General features: G+C 47.3%; 1 protein-coding gene and 1 long non-coding RNA gene across 5 annotated transcripts in view; one reads left to right on the top strand and one right to left on the bottom strand.

Annotated features, from left to right (window-relative positions):
- LOC137204126 (uncharacterized) overlaps positions 1-13,378 on the bottom strand; it is a 59,605-nt gene extending 46,227 nt beyond the window's left edge. Inside the window, exons 1-2 of one of the 2 annotated variants that reach the window (XR_010933431.1) lie at positions 13,260-13,378; positions 12,098-12,409 (exon numbers count right to left, since the gene is read on the bottom strand). This is a non-coding gene — a long non-coding RNA (uncharacterized lncRNA). Of the gene's footprint in view, positions 1-12,097; positions 12,410-12,719; positions 12,790-13,259 lie in introns of those variants that run through there. The other variant, XR_010933432.1, reaches the window with a different exon arrangement.
- A 2,722-nt stretch (positions 13,379-16,100) lies between these two features.
- Positions 16,101-16,409, top strand: part of GATA6 (GATA binding protein 6) — a 30,240-nt gene continuing 29,931 nt past the window's right edge. For all 3 annotated transcript variants that reach the window (XM_067699535.1, XM_067699533.1, XM_067699536.1), the window contains exon 1: positions 16,101-16,352. The gene's annotated coding sequence lies outside the window, so the exon portion shown is untranslated. The remainder of the gene's footprint in view (positions 16,353-16,409) is intronic.

The raw sequence follows: 16,409 nt of genomic DNA, 5'->3' as shown, positions 1-16,409 counted from the left end.
TCATTTTTGTATCCCCAGTATTCATCCCTGTGCCTGGTACAAAGTAGGCGCTGGATAAATATTGCTCCCTGATCCACTGACCCAGTGACAGCCAGACTTCACACCCAGGATGAGGGCCCAGCCTCAGCCTTCCTGAATTCCTGGAATTTTTTTTCTTATTTCAAAAACAAGGCATGCTCATTATAGATACATGTAAAATAGAGAAACTCACGCACGCACGAAAGAGAACATAAAGGCTTCCCTATCTCACTAGCCGCAGAGATGACTAGGCCATAAAGATGAACATTTTCCCATTTACTAAATATTCTTCAAAAACATGTTTTTAATGGCAATAGAATGGTCCATTGTGTGGATGTGCCATGTTTAACCACTTCCTTGTTGTGGGTCATATAAATTCTTTACAGTTTGCCACCATTGGCAGGAGTGTTGCAATGTTGCACAATAAACTCTCTGGCTATTAAAGCTGATTATCATGTTACTTTCCAAAAGATTATGTCCATTTAAGTCCATTTGCGACTGCCCCGTATATTTTAAATGCTGACAGTTGAGAAATGAGGGTTTCGAAACTCCTTTCCATTTAAACAGCCTCCAGTGTGATGAGAGTGAACTAACCTTTTCCTCCAGACTTAACTCTGGGCCCCTGAGAAGGGTAAATCACAGGGGAGTGGATAATTTGGAAAACATTCCTGGAAACCGCGACCCAAATGGAGGAGAGAGAGTTCGCCCTTTTAAAAAAAGCTTGTGCAATAAAGCGAAGGGGCAATGACACCCCAAATTGAGCGATAATAACACAAAACAACCAATATTGTTATACTGATTGTTGTCCTTGTATTCATGACCCCAAATTAAAAGTGATTTTCTCTTTACAGAGGATAAAATCATGCTAGTGAAAAGGTGAAACTATTTGGGAGAGGAATCAGTCAAAAAGAGAGAATACTTAAAAATAAATTTACTTTTACTCTGAGGAATATATTTGTTTCATTCGGAAACAAAACCCTCATTTTCAAAAATGATATATAATAAAAGCCAAATCTTTCAAAAGTTATGTGCCATTATCAGAAAGAAAATTCCATTCTTGTGCTTGTCTTTTTCTGCGACTGCATATTCCGCCTCTGAGACTGCAGAGCAGGTGTCAGCTTTGCTCAGGACCTACGGCAGGTATGGTCAGTTTCTAAATATAGCACGTGCCCGTCTCTTTATTAAGTCAGCATTTCAAATGACCGTGAGCCATTACAAACAGCTAAATTATTATTATCGCAATACAATAGCTTAACTCTTTTCCACTTAACACTTCATGGGACAATTTATTTCCAGCCTTCCACTTCCATTCAAGCAAAGGCCGCATTACTTGGAGCTCTGGGGAAAGCTCTAGAGATACAGGCCTGGGCTCTGAGCCAGTCCTGCAGTGGGAAACCACCATTTTAGAAAGCGGGATTTTTGGAGTACAGTGGGAGTGAGATTGAAATCAATCTTTATGTGGGGCAATTTTGCTGAGAAGCCTGAGTAATTGACCCTTTCTTTATTTTACTTCTGTGTTTTCATTGATTGTCGTGAATTTAATTCCAGCCTATTTTCTAATCACAAGCCTGTTTATTATATTTTATAGCTTCATGGCTCAGGGATGAACACTGTGCCCACTGTTAGTCAAAAAGAGGGTACCCTGCCAAAAGCTGGATATATGTAGTTTTATTAATATGAGGTAGTTGGGAAAGCAGTATTAATCCCACTTTCTTTGTACATTTCTTTAGACAGCCTCATGGTTGAACTTGCAGTGTTTAGTGAGTGATTGACTACAGACAGACGATTAAAGAGTAGATTCAAAGCCACCACAGTTTCGTCTCAAAGTATGCTGGGAAGTCAGCGGGTACCAGAGCCACTTTGTCAGGGGAGAAAGCATGAGTCGAATTCCTAGGGCCCTTGAGTTTCCCTTTGACAAGGAAGTGGAATGAAGAGGAAGATGGAAGACATGTAGCCACTTTTAAATGATGCAGGAAAAGATATATTTTTCTACTGATATTTTCTTTTTTCGTGGTGGTGGTAGGTCCTAAAGTTATAAGGTGGGGTGAAGGTCTAGTAGCAGGGATCTGAGACAGAGTGGGGTTCTATGGGGCTCCTGGAGGTTGGGGGTAGAGGGTACTCTAGGATGGAGTGAACAGAGCAGAACGTGTCCATTTCCTTCCTCTGATCCCCACACTTGTGTGCCTGCCCCTGCTAACCTAGCTTCCTTAGCTCCACCATGCCATATAACATGTTCCTTCAGTGGCAGGGGCTGGGGTCAACAGGGAAAGATGGTTTAGTGGCTATTGTTGGTTATCTATCCATTTCTCCCCTTCCTCCAGCTCAGTGGGCGCACGTTTTCATTTTCGTTTACATCATCACCCGTGTACTTTGAGGGGAGATGATCTCAACCTTAACTCTTGATCGTCTTAACCCAATCAGCCCATTCCATTCCCCAGCTAAGGTCAGTGGTTCAGGGTTGCATATGACTTACAGGGTCCAATCAAAGTGAATTTCAGGACTCCTGCTTAGAATCCTGTGACCAGGGCTTTCTTCCTCTTCTGCTGGATGCCAGAAGAAGTCCTTTTGCCGCCTGAGAGAAGTGACCTCAAGATAAAGTCAACAAATGGGAGAGACATATACAGGGGGAGGGGCAGAGAAATGGGGCAGGAGCTCCTGGATTAAACTGACTCTGAACTTCAGTTACATCAGCACATGACCGTTCTCACTGCTCAATCCAGTTAGAGGAGAGTTTCTGCGTCTTGGGACCTTTACAGAGGGTTGGGGGTGTCTCGTATCTAGGCATCATATGGTCCATCTCTAGGGGCTGTGTCTTCCTTCTGACATGTTATGAATGGCAGCCAATTGCTCATATTAACCAGGAATGTAGATTAAATGGTATATACTTGCAGTGAACAATACTAGAAAACAATGCTCATGTCTACAATACTGTATAATGATGAAGGGAGGGGTGGTATTTTGAGCTCTAACCATCATTTATCACATTATTTCTATAAGAAAATCTGCTCCAACTTCTTGGAAGCAACTTACAAATGAACTTTTGGGAATCATCTGGGTCTCAGGTTTCTCACAAGGGTGAGAAAGTAAGTAAAAGTGAGCTTTTGGGCTTCCCTGGTGGCGGATTGGTTGAGAATCTGCCTGCCAATGCAGGGGATACGGGTTCGAGCCCTGGTCTGGGAAGATCCCACATGTCGTGGAGCAACTGGGCCCATGAGCCACAACGACTGAGTCTGCGCGTCTGGAGCCTGTGCTCCGCAACAAGAGAGGCCGCGACAGTGAGAGGCCCGCGCACCGCGATGAAGAGTGGCCCCTGCTTGCCACAACTAGAGAAAGCCCTCGCACAGAAACGAAGACCCAATACAGCCAAAAATAAATAAATAAATTTATTTAAAAAAAAAAAAAGTGACTTCTTGTAACAGGGCAGCATTCTTGAATAATATGACATCTGCCAATTGTTCATTTGCCGTTCAGCAAGCTGTATCTTGTTTGTTTTCACAGCAGTTGAGGATTTGCCGTCATTATTTTAACCAGTTTTGAAATTCTAGCACAGAGCTCATATCTTGCCTCTGAATACTTATAAACCTTATTTCCTACAGTAAACTCATTTTTTGAGCTGTCAGATTTATGGAAACTTGAGAGATCCAAACAGGTTCGTATTTCTAAGCAAAAGCAAATAGTAATTTTCTCCTTCTCTACCCATGGGTTAGTCAAAGCAGGGACTTTTTCTAAGAGCAGAGATATCTGTCATCTTTAGATGGTTTCAACACAAAAATGCAACGGTTCGTAATGCTTTGGCCTCAACACTTAAGTTATAGATTGAAAAACAATTGGTCAAGTAAGCAGAGAGAGTGCCTTGAAGTGAAAGGATCCATGCTTGGAATCGTGATTGGATAAAACTTACTTTGCATATAGGGGTGGCAAGAGACGGCCTACCTGAATTAAAGGTTACCAAGAGACTCGTCCCCCCAAATCTCTCCCACGAGACTGCCAAGGAGTCTGAAATTCCACCAGTCACACCTTTTAGAAACCATACTATACAAAGTCTCCGCTGAAACAAGAGTGTATCACCTCTGATGGCCTGGTTATCCCAGTAGCCTTACTTAGATCAGCCTGGTGTCTACCTGTTTGGGGCGGGCTGTTGGGAAAGGGAAGAATGGAAGGATTGAATGTGAGGTAACTGATGACTGTCCCTGTTGGCGACACAGCACTGGATAGGGGAACAAGAGACCTTTGAAAGACAATCTGACGTATTTCGTAGCTTTGCCTTGGGCTTTCCCTATCTATCTCGATTTAATAGATCTCATTTTCCTTCTTGAGGTTCAGAGGGTGTGGACTGGAACAGCTCTTCCCTCCACATCAATCCCCATTCTCTGCCCTGTTGTTGCTCATTGTTTGGTCACCTACAAAGAAGTCTCCACAGGACCCCTGTGTGCGCCTGGCAGTTGCTCCGTAGGCAAAAGAGTAGCTGTTTGGATGCTGCTTTTCTTGAATGAGTTCCTTAGGTTTATGTCCAGAACTAATACAGATTCAGTGAACCCCTGGTTTGGTACATGGAGGGAGGAAGAGAGAGACAATTCTTTTCTGGCCTCTTCATCACGGCCAGCCTACAGTCCCTGCATCAGTGCGAGAGATGAAGGAAATATGAGAAAATATGATACTGATGTTTGCTCTTGATGGTTACAGAAGACGTAGAGTTGATCTGATGTGGGTCCGGGACTGTGCTATGAATCTCACTGGGGGGCTTCTAATTAGGTAGGATATCTTATGGTGACAATTCTTTAAAAAAGGATTCTGTAGGGCAGGAACTTCATCGACGGTATTCTTGTAAGGTGCTCTGTATTTTGTGGTGTTGTGTGAGAATGTTTGAACTGCATGTCCTTAGCATGTCTTGCCCTGTTTGCCATGTATTTGGGTGCTTCCAGGGAGGGAGGACCGTGGTGCAGTTGATGGCTGGTTTTCTCCAGATAGGGCACCCGCTCTCACATCAGGCAAGTCCCCACAGCTGAAAAGCTATCTGCACTGCCCTGACCACACAGTGGAAAATGTAAGTGACAGGAACTTGACATTGTATTCAAATGAATCCTTCAGAAGGGACCTTGTTTCTCTTGTGCTGTTTAACTTTTTTTGGTGTGACCTTATCCTATTGTATTTTTGGTAGGTGCCAGTTATAAATCTGTTCCTTTGTTATACCTACTGGCAAAAGGCAGTTGCTCTCAGGACTGACATCTGTTCCTTAATGTTAGAATGATGGAAACAAAAGAGGAGTATGTGGCCGGGACTCAAAACGGAATTTGCACCTCCGCTTCACGTTCATGGTGCTGGCGATGCTGTTGACTGTTTGCCATTGATTCTTCTTTTTTTTTTTTGCGGTACGCGGGCCTCTCACTGTTGTGGCCTCTCCCGTTGCGGAGCACAGGCTCCGGACGCACAGGCTCAGTGGCCATGGCTCACGGGCCCAGCCGCTCCACGGCATGTGTGATGTTCCCGGACCGGGGCACGAACCCGTGTCCCCTGCATCGGCAGGTGGACTCTCAACCACTGTGCTACCAGGGAAGCCCTGATTCTTCTTTTAAAGTGCGCTTTCAATTAGCTTAATAAATTATTGGCCAATATAGAATTCTGAACACAGAAAATATAATGTTCTCAAGTGGCTGAATTAAGAGAGAAAAATGTGGAAAGTATTTTGAAGTCGGAAGTAGTAGAACGTAGTGAAATATAAAGTCCATAAAAACTGAGACAGAGTCTGGGAAGTAAAGGAACACGTCTGCTGCAATAATAGCCTTTCAATAGCTCCTTTAAGGACCAACTAACTATACAGTACTTGGGATTAGCGAATTTCTACAGGCTACAGTCAGGTTTCGTTTGTATTAGGATTATTGGATCAGAAAGTGGCTTATAAAGATATCATTTGATAATCAACACTATTCAATATAGAATCCCGCCAAAAGTCGACGTTCAAACCTTCTGGCTGAGAATTCTATTTGGGAGGATGTAGGAGAAAAGAGTGAATTTTAAAACTTCAAATAAAGAGATAATTATCTCTAGTGTAGAAAAGTCTGATACTAATAATGTTGGAACTCATGTTTGGGCTTGGAGCGTGGTATCTTAAAACTTTCAAAATGATCACACTCAAGAGTCTGGCCAGACACTGCGTGTGTCCATGAGGATACAAAGATGAGCAAGACGTGATCCGAGCCCCCAGGTGTTGAAGACCAGGGGAGCACAGGGACGCAGTAAAGATGACCCACCTATGACCCACCTCATGTCCCAGTGACCACAGTGCTGCCTGAGCATCAGGAAGGCAGCCATAATCGTGAGAACGTGGTGGGGTGAGTGAAGAAAGAAGAGGGCCATTGTGTGGTGGAGAAACACGTGTTAGCCTTCGTTGGTTTTAGGATGGATCTCATGGCCATTAGAGTCATACCAGTTGTGACTGTGGACACTTGGGGAGCTCACGAGGACAGAATTGGTGCTGCAACCCCAGCGCCAAGTTCTAGCCATCACGCGGGGCTTCTTCAAGTGAGAAAATTTACCCATGTGCCAGAAAGAAGAATCTTTACATGTGTGAGGTGTTAAAATATTTGCACCCTGAGAGTTTTATTGCCTCTGCAACCTTCACTTTTGCCTCTGATATAAACACGATATGCTGGGCAAGACCTTATGACTCCATTCACTGATCAAGGTATTGGCACATTTGTCATTGTAAAGACAGCACGTTGGAAGGTTTTATACACAGAAAGGGTGAGTTTATGACCTTAAATAATCCCCAGTAGGAAATATCTGACATTCTTAAAGACTTCTTCTCATATCTTTTCTTTATGCCTTTGCCTTCCTACCTAACTTTTTTGAGGACTTGGGGCGTCCTCCCTTCCCCCCTCATCTCTCTTCCTCTAGGAAGGCAGCCTGAAATAGAAGTTTGTGTTTTTCCTTGTTTATCAAATGGTTCAAATAGTCTTCATGTTGAGCCAGACACTCTTCTAAGCATTTGATAAATATTAACTCATTGAGACTTCATAAAAACTCTTTGAGGAGGCTACTGTTCTTACCACCCCTTTTTTTTTACAGATGACGAAAATGACAAGTAGAGGGATTAAATAGCTTGCATAAGGACATAGAGAGTGAGCTGCAGAGCTGGGATTCGAACCCAGACCCCCAGCTCTCAACCTCCATGCAAGAGCTTAATCTAGCCACAGTACTGAGGTGTGGACGGATTCTGCTGCCGGCCCACCAGCTCAACCACTGGGTAGGCCCTTTTCTATTCACCACAAGCCGAGCTCTCTACAGAAAGGTGCCTTTGAAATGCAAAGGCTGACAGCTTTATTTATGGGTCCATACTGTGGTTTTTGGCTAGAGCTGGCTGGGCACCGGCTATGTGGTAGTCAGTCTTTTAAAAAATGGCGTAATATTCCCACTGTTTTTGTTGGATAATTGCATGTCTTTAATTTGTGGGATTATAAACAGAGTAGTCACCTAGCACAGGAGGAGCCAGAAAAAGTTATTTGATATCCACTAAGTCAAGTTTCTATTTTTATTCACCTCTGTAGAAGTAAACATTGTTATGGTCAGGAGAAAAAGCAACATCGTAATATACTCCAATCGGTGTTTCCTGATTGGTTAAGTTAAAAATATTCCTTCTGAAGAAGGTAGGCAATAATTCACCTTCTTTCCTAACAGGTGAATACAATTTTCCTCTTAGATATTATGACAGTTTAGCTTTCTAGAATATGAAAAAAAAAGGGGAGGGGGAAATCACATCTTTTTAATTCATGGATTTGGAACAGTGATTTAAAAAAAAAACCTACTTAAATCTCTGCTTACCTTACTCAGAAAATTCTGATAGTTCAACATAAATGAAAATATTAAATCATGTAAAATAATTACTTATGTCATAAATATGAAGTCCCCATATAGTCACCATACTGGAAATAAGGATATTCATGGTCACTGATGGCTTTTTGTCACTGTTCTGTGATTTAGTTGACTTATGACATATTTATAGGCAAAGAATAGATTATTTAGATAGCATCTTCCATCATAAGACATTTCAGCGGTTTGAAAACTTGAGCCTAATTTAACTGATCAGTCTTTGGAGATAAATCATTCCTTTTGTTTAGCCCATTGGTACAGTACTTAGATTAACTTCTAGGTTTGTATTTAACCTGGGAGAATCCAAACAACCAGATCAGACAGGTGTTCGTGGTCTTACTGGGGCCCTGACAGAGCTACACACAGAGAGGAGGACTCAAGTCATTGGTTTGTGATTAATGTTTATAGAAAGTAATATTTCTACCATTTTATGGATGGAGCAACTGAGGCACTGAGAGGTTACGTGGCTTGCCCTCGATCACAAGGCTGTTTAGTAGATCCAGGAAAATCATGTAAGCTGACCAGTTCTCACCAACTGTAAAATTTGCAAGTTACCGTGCCTGTCCCTGCCCACAGGCAGGTTACAAACTGGAAGTTGGAACTAAAATGAGAGAATGTTGACATCTCTTTTTAGGGGGAGGAAGCTACCAAGGTTCGCTTTGACTAACAGAGTTGACATGGGGGATATCGTTCTCTGGAGATCCAGCCCTCGTGGACCTGCTGGCTTTTTGCTGATCCCCCATGGCTTTTGTCCATGAGGATTCAATCAGCCGGGGGACCACTGGCTGGGGTGGGGGGCAACAGGACTGTAAATCTGGGAAAGCTGCAAGTATTCAGGGTCTTGAACTTTATCAGGTTTGAATGTGTGATTGTGAAAGTAAAGAGCAGAGAAATGACAGCACTCAGTAAATCAAATAGAGAGAAGATCACGACTGTCAGAGAAAGAGAAAAACAGGCTCTGGGCACAAACGTGGCTGGAAACCTGCACAGTGTGGGAGACTTTTATGATCCCTCCAGACTCTGCCTCCTGAAAAACAAAGCTCTTTCCCCATCATTTTATCTAGAGAACAGTATTCTTTGTTATGTCCCATGGATTCTTTTTAAGTTTTCGTTATTGCAGTTTAGATCTTGTTTTAGAAGATGGGATGCTATAAGAAAAAGAAAGAAAGAAAGAAAATCAATTGGAAAAAGTCTGGAATGGTCTAGATTTTCTTCTATCAATATTGGGTCCCCTAGCTTCTCACAGATCTTTATTTATTTATTTTTAAGTTCCTTAACAAAATGTGATTAATGTAGAATAAGTCTCCTGCATAAACAGCAATGCCAAATTGAAAGGCAAAAAGCATGAGAGTAGTGAGATGACCAGGTCAATTTAGTTAATTCTTTTTTCTCCCTTATATCTAACGCCAGTCCTCAAGGTTGCCCGCCTTCATGGCCCCATCTGTTCATTCACTCCTATCTCCTGCCAGAAAGAAGCTTCCAGGGAGGGGGGTGCTTCTGAGGACTGGAGTTCTTTTCTCAGAGCAGAGGACAAACCTTAAGATTGTTATCTTTGTCCTGTAGTCTGCTGCTGGCATTTGCAAAGGGAACAAGGAATTTTTCCTCTTCAAAGGAACCAACAAAAGTAGATCTACGATTGTCTACCCCATCACCCTTTCCTACCATAATGCGATAAATAAAGTCCTCACTGCTGGTACATAGAAAAAGCCCAAGACCTCTGGTGAATGGCAGGTCTCAAAGTTGAATGAGTGCTCAAAGAAGTTCTTTCCTGGGAGTTAATTTAACTCTGGGGGATAGGTGGGTCTCCCAAAAAATTGAAATCTGATGTAGTAGGTGTAAGTCTATTACAATATAGATATTGGTAAAAACAGGTCATGCTTACACAGTGCTTACCGTATGCTGGTTACTCTTAGCCCTTGATACATAAGACATCTTTTAATCCTCTCAATGATCCTGTAAGGGAGGTACTTTTATCAACCCCATTTTAAAGATGAGGAAACTGAAGCAGAGAGGTTAGGCAATTTGTCTTGGTCACTCAGCTAGGAAGGGGAGGGGTCATGATTCAAACCCAGGAAGGCTGGCCCAGAGTCTGGGCTCCTAGGAATTCCCTAGTGTTTGAGCTAGAACACCACCCTCCCGTTTTAATAAGCTCATTGTGAAGCCTAGAAGAAAATCCGAGCATGGGTACTTTTCTAGAGAAAGAAAAAAGACTCAGACATCTCCCTCCATCTTGAAAGTTGTCTGTGGTGCTTTGCCTAACCGGCTCTACAGAACTGCAAACCTTTCAGACTGTAAACACTTCAAAACTAGTAGCTACCTCTTCTAGTTCTTCTTTGTGCAGTGCATACTCAGTACTGTCGCGCAAGTGCAGGAAACTGGAGGACTGCATGTAAGTAGACAGCCTTTTGGTCTTAATTCTCTGCATATTTGCAACACAGCTGGAGAGGTCATATTTCTGGGTGGCAAATGCAGTAAGTTTTTTTTTTTTAAATTTCTTGGGCACTTTTTTTCTTTAATTGATTCAAGGAGGACATTAGTCACTTAGCAAACAGCTAAAGCCTATCATCTCATTTTTTTCTGCTTCCCCAATGCCCCCTGCCCCACTAGGAAACCAGTCACAAAGGTCTCTGAGCTGAGACAGCTCTGGGGCGGTGGCATCTGCACCCTGACCCTGGAATGGGCATTGCCTAAACACTTAGTGATACCTGCAAAGCCCAGAGAAAGCCCAGGTTTTGCCTGTCTAGTGGGATGGAAATTTCTGCATCTCTCTCACCTTATTGAGAGCATAAATGGTCCCTTTCCCTCTGATGCTCTGATTTCTCTCACCTCCAGAGGCTGGGTAAGAGGTTAGGATTAGATAAGGTGAATGATTTGGGACTTCACCTTATTTGGAGGGAGAAGTGAGAAGAAAGACATTTTTAACTTCTGGGGCCCAGCATGAGAGGACAGACAGACGCTGAAGATACTGGATTGCCTTTTGGGATTCAGAGTCCTGTCTCTGATGTTGCCAGAGAAGAACAGATGGGAAAGGCAGAAGATGTGGGCAGAAGCCCCACAGCAGCGAAGCTAAGAGTGCTCTCAACTGTTACCCCCAGTTTCTTATCCTGCCGTATTTCAAAGTGGTAGAAAAGGCTTAAGTGGGCCTGGAGTATGGAGGATGTTCCATCTCCTTAAGGGGAGAAGCAGCAGCTCTGTGCAGGAAACGGAAAACATGGCATCTGACTCCCCAAGCCCACTTCTCAGTCCTGGATCAGGAAACTGGATTATTTTTTGCTTCACCTTTGGTGAGAGGGAAGGGATTACTCCAGGGTCAGGGCCTCAGCCCAGCTGGCAGCCGAGGCTTTATGTAGTGAAGCCCGTAGTAATTAATAGTACTAATAGTAAATACCACACTTCATAACCAAACTCAACCTGAGGATGGCTGAGTATCTGGACTGCTGCCTCCAACCTGGACACTGTTATTCTGCGGGTCCACACCCTCCCCATTAGCCTGTATGATCCCGACACCGGGTTCCTTCCACCCACCACGTTTTGACTGGGGTTCAAAAGGTCTGCTTCGGACGACCAGAGATGGGGAGTAACACTGCCCCTAGCTCGGCAAACCGCGGGGAGCGGGGCACGAGGTTAGGAGTGGTTTGGCTTTGTAGTATTACTCAGTATCAGAAAATAATCCAAATGGGAGGTAATTTGGGTCCCACTGAGTTCGGTTTAGTTTTTCTGCCTAGTGCAGGGGGGCTGTTTGGGGAGTCCAGCTCCGGCCTGAAGTCCCCGGCTCCCGGGACCCCGGGGCTTGGCACTCCCCACTTGGCGGCCATCCGAGATCGGGGCCACCAAGTGGGGTTCTCAGCGTGTCGGGACGCAAGCAGGCCTCGGGGAGGGAGGCCGGCGCCGGTGTGGAATGTCTTATCGGGATCCGAGAGCCACAAGCTTCCCCTTCGCTTCTTTAAGCGATCACGGAAAGACACCTTTCGATCTTTTGTCAGACATCTTGGCCCTTAATAGCTAAATTTATTTGGTTTAAAGCGGCCTTGGGAGAAGCAGGGAGGCAAAATCTTTCGTCGGTCATTGGGTGGCCTAGATAACAAGCTTTAAAAGAGAGAGGGAAGAAGAAAGTAAAAAGGTTAATGGATGAGGGGAGGGCTGGAAGGCGCCCAGCGTGGGGCTTTTACAGCGACCCTCCTCCGGCCGCCCCCTTATCGCGGCCCTAACTTACCCGCAGCGGATGAAGTACATTAAGTCACGTAAACAGCGCGCGGAGAGGAATGCCACCGCGGTGACCTTTCGCGCGCCGCCGCCGCGAGCCCACCTCCGCGCCGCGCTGGCGGCCGCCGGCGGCGCGCGGGGTCGGCGCGGGGATGCGGGGCCGCGGGGCCGCGATCGCGGCCGGCCGGGGTCCGGCGTGGGCGCTGCGCCTTCCTGAGTCCGGGGACCAGCGGCGGGCAGGGGGCGGGGAGCCGGGGCACGCGGTTGGGGCGACCTCTAGGCTGCGCACGTCCCGCGCTTCCGCCGTCACCACCTGACATTTCTAAGGAGTATTTTGGGATTTTCGAGAATTAAAAAACAAAACAACGACAACGCCCCCCCCCCTTCCCTCCAACAACTGTCAGGGCCCTGGGCGATGGCCTGCGTCGGAGTGACAGCCACCGAGTTGAATCGGAGAACCCGCCGCCCCGACCCGGCTAGTGGGCCCGGGCGCTGGCGGGCGTGGAGGACGCCGAGGTGACCCAGTGTCCTTTGGCCAAAGCGTCCCCGGGACGGGAAGAAATATGGTACAAGCGAGAAGGCCCCATAAATCTGGTTAAAAACAACAACAAAAAACCCTCTCAAGTTAAAACCTATGCTTTAAAGTCAGAAATCGTATGTATTCTTTTTCTTCCTGAAACGTCGCTGGAGCACCCAGGAGCTTGGTGAAATGATAAGAGGATGAGCTTAAGTTTGCGGGCGTAAAGGCGGATCCTCGGAAGACGCGGGTCCTCGTCGGGGCCTCGCGGCTCGTCCAGAAGCGGCGCACAACTGGGCTCCCAAACACCCTTCCAGTTTGGCTGCCAGGCACCCGCCCCCTGCCCTATTGGCGGCTGGGTTCGGGCTGGATTCGAGTCGCCAAGAGCGGGGTGGTGCGCGCGGCCCAAATAAATCAGCCCTGGGGACAGGCCTCGCCCGGGAGGCACCCCGCCCCCCTCCGAGGGTGAGGAGGGCCGCTCGCGGAGGCAGGATCGCTCCGGAGGGGCTACTCCTTGGGTCTCAACAGTCCCGAGAGAAACAATTTCGTTCCAGATTAGCAAATCCACCAAAAAGAGAGAGGCGTTAGGGAAAGAAATGGAAAAAAAGAAAGGAAAGGAAACACGAAGAAAACTTCTAAGAGCATGACCGTCTACCTGAAGCACTGTGGGGACCATCGCCAGCTCTTGGGGTGCACTTCTTCCTCTGCGCCCCCCTAATCCCTCCGGCCTTCCCGGACCAGCTGGGGCGCTCAGAGGAAGCTCAGAGCGCCGGGCCTCAGGTCCCTGGGGGGTGGCTTTGAAAATGTGCCGCTCCCCGGGGCCCCGGGGGTGTTGTCCCCAAGGCCAAAGGCGATGCGTTGGGAAAACTGCAAACTGGAACAGTCAGGCAACCTGGCATTCTGTCTGAATAAACTCCACGGGTCAGTTTTGTTTTATTTCTCTGTTAACTGACAAGAGAAACAAGACCAGTCTAAAAAACCAGAAAACAACTTGTGACCCTGCAAAAGAGCAAACAATGACTTCCCTGCCCCCACCTTTGTTTTAAGCAATGTTCAAAACTGATTGGGAATCTGGAGGGTAAAATGCCTTGTCCTTTCTCGAGCCTGAGAACTCGCACGTTGTGGAGTTGGTCTGCGTCCCGCCGCTCACCTCTGTCTCAGCCGTGCCGGGGCCAGCGCACCCTCTCCCCGCTGCTGCGGATTGGCGGGAAAAGCCGGTCCCTGGGGGTCAACTATTGTCCAAGGAAATTCACACGGTCACCCACGTAATTGCAAATATAAGAAACACACACACAGCAGGAATCAGGTTCGCGCCGGGGGCTCTTTCTCCTCGGGGCTCAGGCTTGGAGGCCGTTCACAGCCCGGACTCCAACTCAGCCAATGGACTTATTTATTTGTTAACTTGTCTTCGTTAGAAATCACCTCATTGAGATATGAATTAAAAAAAAAAAAACTTTGCTTTTGAGAGCAAACCTCAGAAATATTTAAGAACAGTTGGACTCAAAGGAAATCAAATGCCCACAACCTTTCTGTAACGGCTTACAAAGGAGCTTCTGCAAAACTCAGTCTACATAAAAATTTGATCGGAACTCACGTAAAAAACAAAAGAAAGGCATTGGAAGCCCTGGTAGGAGTTAAGTGGACGGCGGACGCCGGGTTATCTACTTTGGTAGACGCATTCGATCGAACTCAGGTTAAATTTTAAAGCCCCTGGATCCTGCTCCAGTCGCCAGTCTCCGTTCCAGAGTTTTCTACCTTCAGTCTTTTCGGAATTGCGGCCACGCTGAAACTGGGAGCCGCCGCAGTGATTGGGGGAGGCAAAGAGGAATGTAATAAAAGTGACTAAATTGGATGAGAACGGTTTATGGACCTTTTCGGTAGCAATTTAAAATTCAAAAGTGTTTAGCAGCAATTTACTACGAAGAATGAAAAAAAAAAAAAAGAATCGCCGACTTCCTCGATTCCACTCTTTCCTCCCCCGCTCTGCCAGGCCCTGGCCCCTTGTCCCCCAGGATTCACAGGTTCATAGCTCACAGTCACATAGAGAGGAAACATACATTTAGCCAGGAGGTCTCACAATCTCTCGAAACCCTATTTTACTATGGCCCTACCTACCCCGGCTCAACTCTGCTCAGGCTCCTCTCTCTTCCCCAACTGGAAACATACACACACACACACACACACACGCACGCACGCACGCACACACACACAGCCCAAACGCTTTCAGGGAGACTGACCTTTAGAAAATCATTTACTTCGATTTACCTTAAAAAAAAAAGTGTAAAAATCCATTGCCACAAAACAACTGCTCCTGCCCTAGTTAAAATTCTCTCTCGACAGTCTTCTGGGGTCACATCTGTCGGAAGAAATCCTTTTTGTGAGAGAAAGGGAGCGAGACATATATCACGGCTCCTGCCGCGGACGAACCTGCGGCCGCGCGACTCCCCGCTGACAGATCGGCGCTGATAACCCCGCGACGTTCATTTCCAGTCCCTTTGCTGGCTAAGGACCGTATCAGTTTGTACACAGTTGTGATAACCATTTGGAGGGAGCGAAGAAGGGGTGTGTATGTGAGGATGGGGGTGGGGAAGCGGTATTTCGCGCTGGGACCTGGGAAGGTGACCCCCTCCTCTTTCCAACGACTTATCTGATACTTACCTGAAGTTCTCCAGGGAAAGCTCAGAGCAAACGGGATACCAAAACTTGGAGAGCACCTCCGGGGGTGACCGGCGTGGAAACCCTTTTCCATTCTGCACACTTCATGGACTAACCTTTACGTACACCATGACCCCCAAAGTTCCCGTAGTTTAGCTGGGGAGGGCTGACGTGAACCTCCCGAAACTTCCCAGGAATTTAGTACATTTCTAAAAAGCAGGGCAGAGATAGGGAGCTGGGCACTCGAGTTCCTTTTTTCCTAGATCACAGGAGACGAGACCCCCGACGGCCACCACGACCTGAGCCTCAGGGTCTCGAGAAGAGGTTGGGAAAGTTTAAGGTCGGTCACACACAACTGCGGAGCTAAAAGCTCATTTAATGTGTAGGGAGGAGCGGGGAAGGCCAGCGGAGGAAAGCACTTTCCCCCCTTATTCTGGGGGGCGCGCTGACCAGGGAGCTGGCGCGTCTCTCCCGCTGCGGTGGCTGCGTGGGGCTGTGCACGGTCAACTCCTCCAGCGCCACCGCCGCCCCCCCCCCGCCCCCTTGAGCGCGCGTGTAACTGGGGGAGGAGGAATGGGTGTGGGTCGCCAGCCAGGTCAGGCGTTCTGCCACCTCCGCCCCTCCCCCGGCGCCCCCTGGACGGACTCGCCCCTACTCCCAGGACGGTGCTCGCGGCTTAGCCCACACCCGCAGGCTGCGCGGGGCTCATTGTCTGCCCGGGCAGCGCGCTCCCCTCCCCCCGCCGCCCGCCGTCTCCTCCCCACCCTCTTTTCTCTCCTCCCCTAGCTCCCTCCTCCTCCTCTTCCTCCTCCTCTTCACCTCCAGCGCCCAGCTGCTCGCAGAGCGCAGTTCCGACCCACAGCCTGGCACCCTTCGGCGAGCGCTGTTTGTTTAGGGCTCGGTGAGTCCAATCAGGAGCGCAGGCTGCAGTTTTCCGGCAGAGCTGTAAGAGGCGCCTCCTCTCTCCTTTTTATTCACCAGCAACACCGCGCAGACCCCGGACTCGCGCTCGCCTGCCGGCGCCCTCGGCCTCTCTCAGCGCTCTGGAGCCCCCTCCGCCACGGCTGTTCTCCATGCGCAGCGCCCACCCGAGGTTCGGCTGCTTCCTCTCTTGCACGATCTCTCCTCTTTCCTCCTCTGCACCCCCCAC

Source organism: Pseudorca crassidens, chromosome 12 (genome assembly GCF_039906515.1).
Source record: "Pseudorca crassidens isolate mPseCra1 chromosome 12, mPseCra1.hap1, whole genome shotgun sequence".
In the NCBI taxonomy this organism is placed as follows: domain Eukaryota; kingdom Metazoa; phylum Chordata; class Mammalia; order Artiodactyla; family Delphinidae; genus Pseudorca; species Pseudorca crassidens.
Note: the sequence above shows the minus strand (reverse complement) of the source record. Positions and strands in the feature narration are given on the sequence as shown.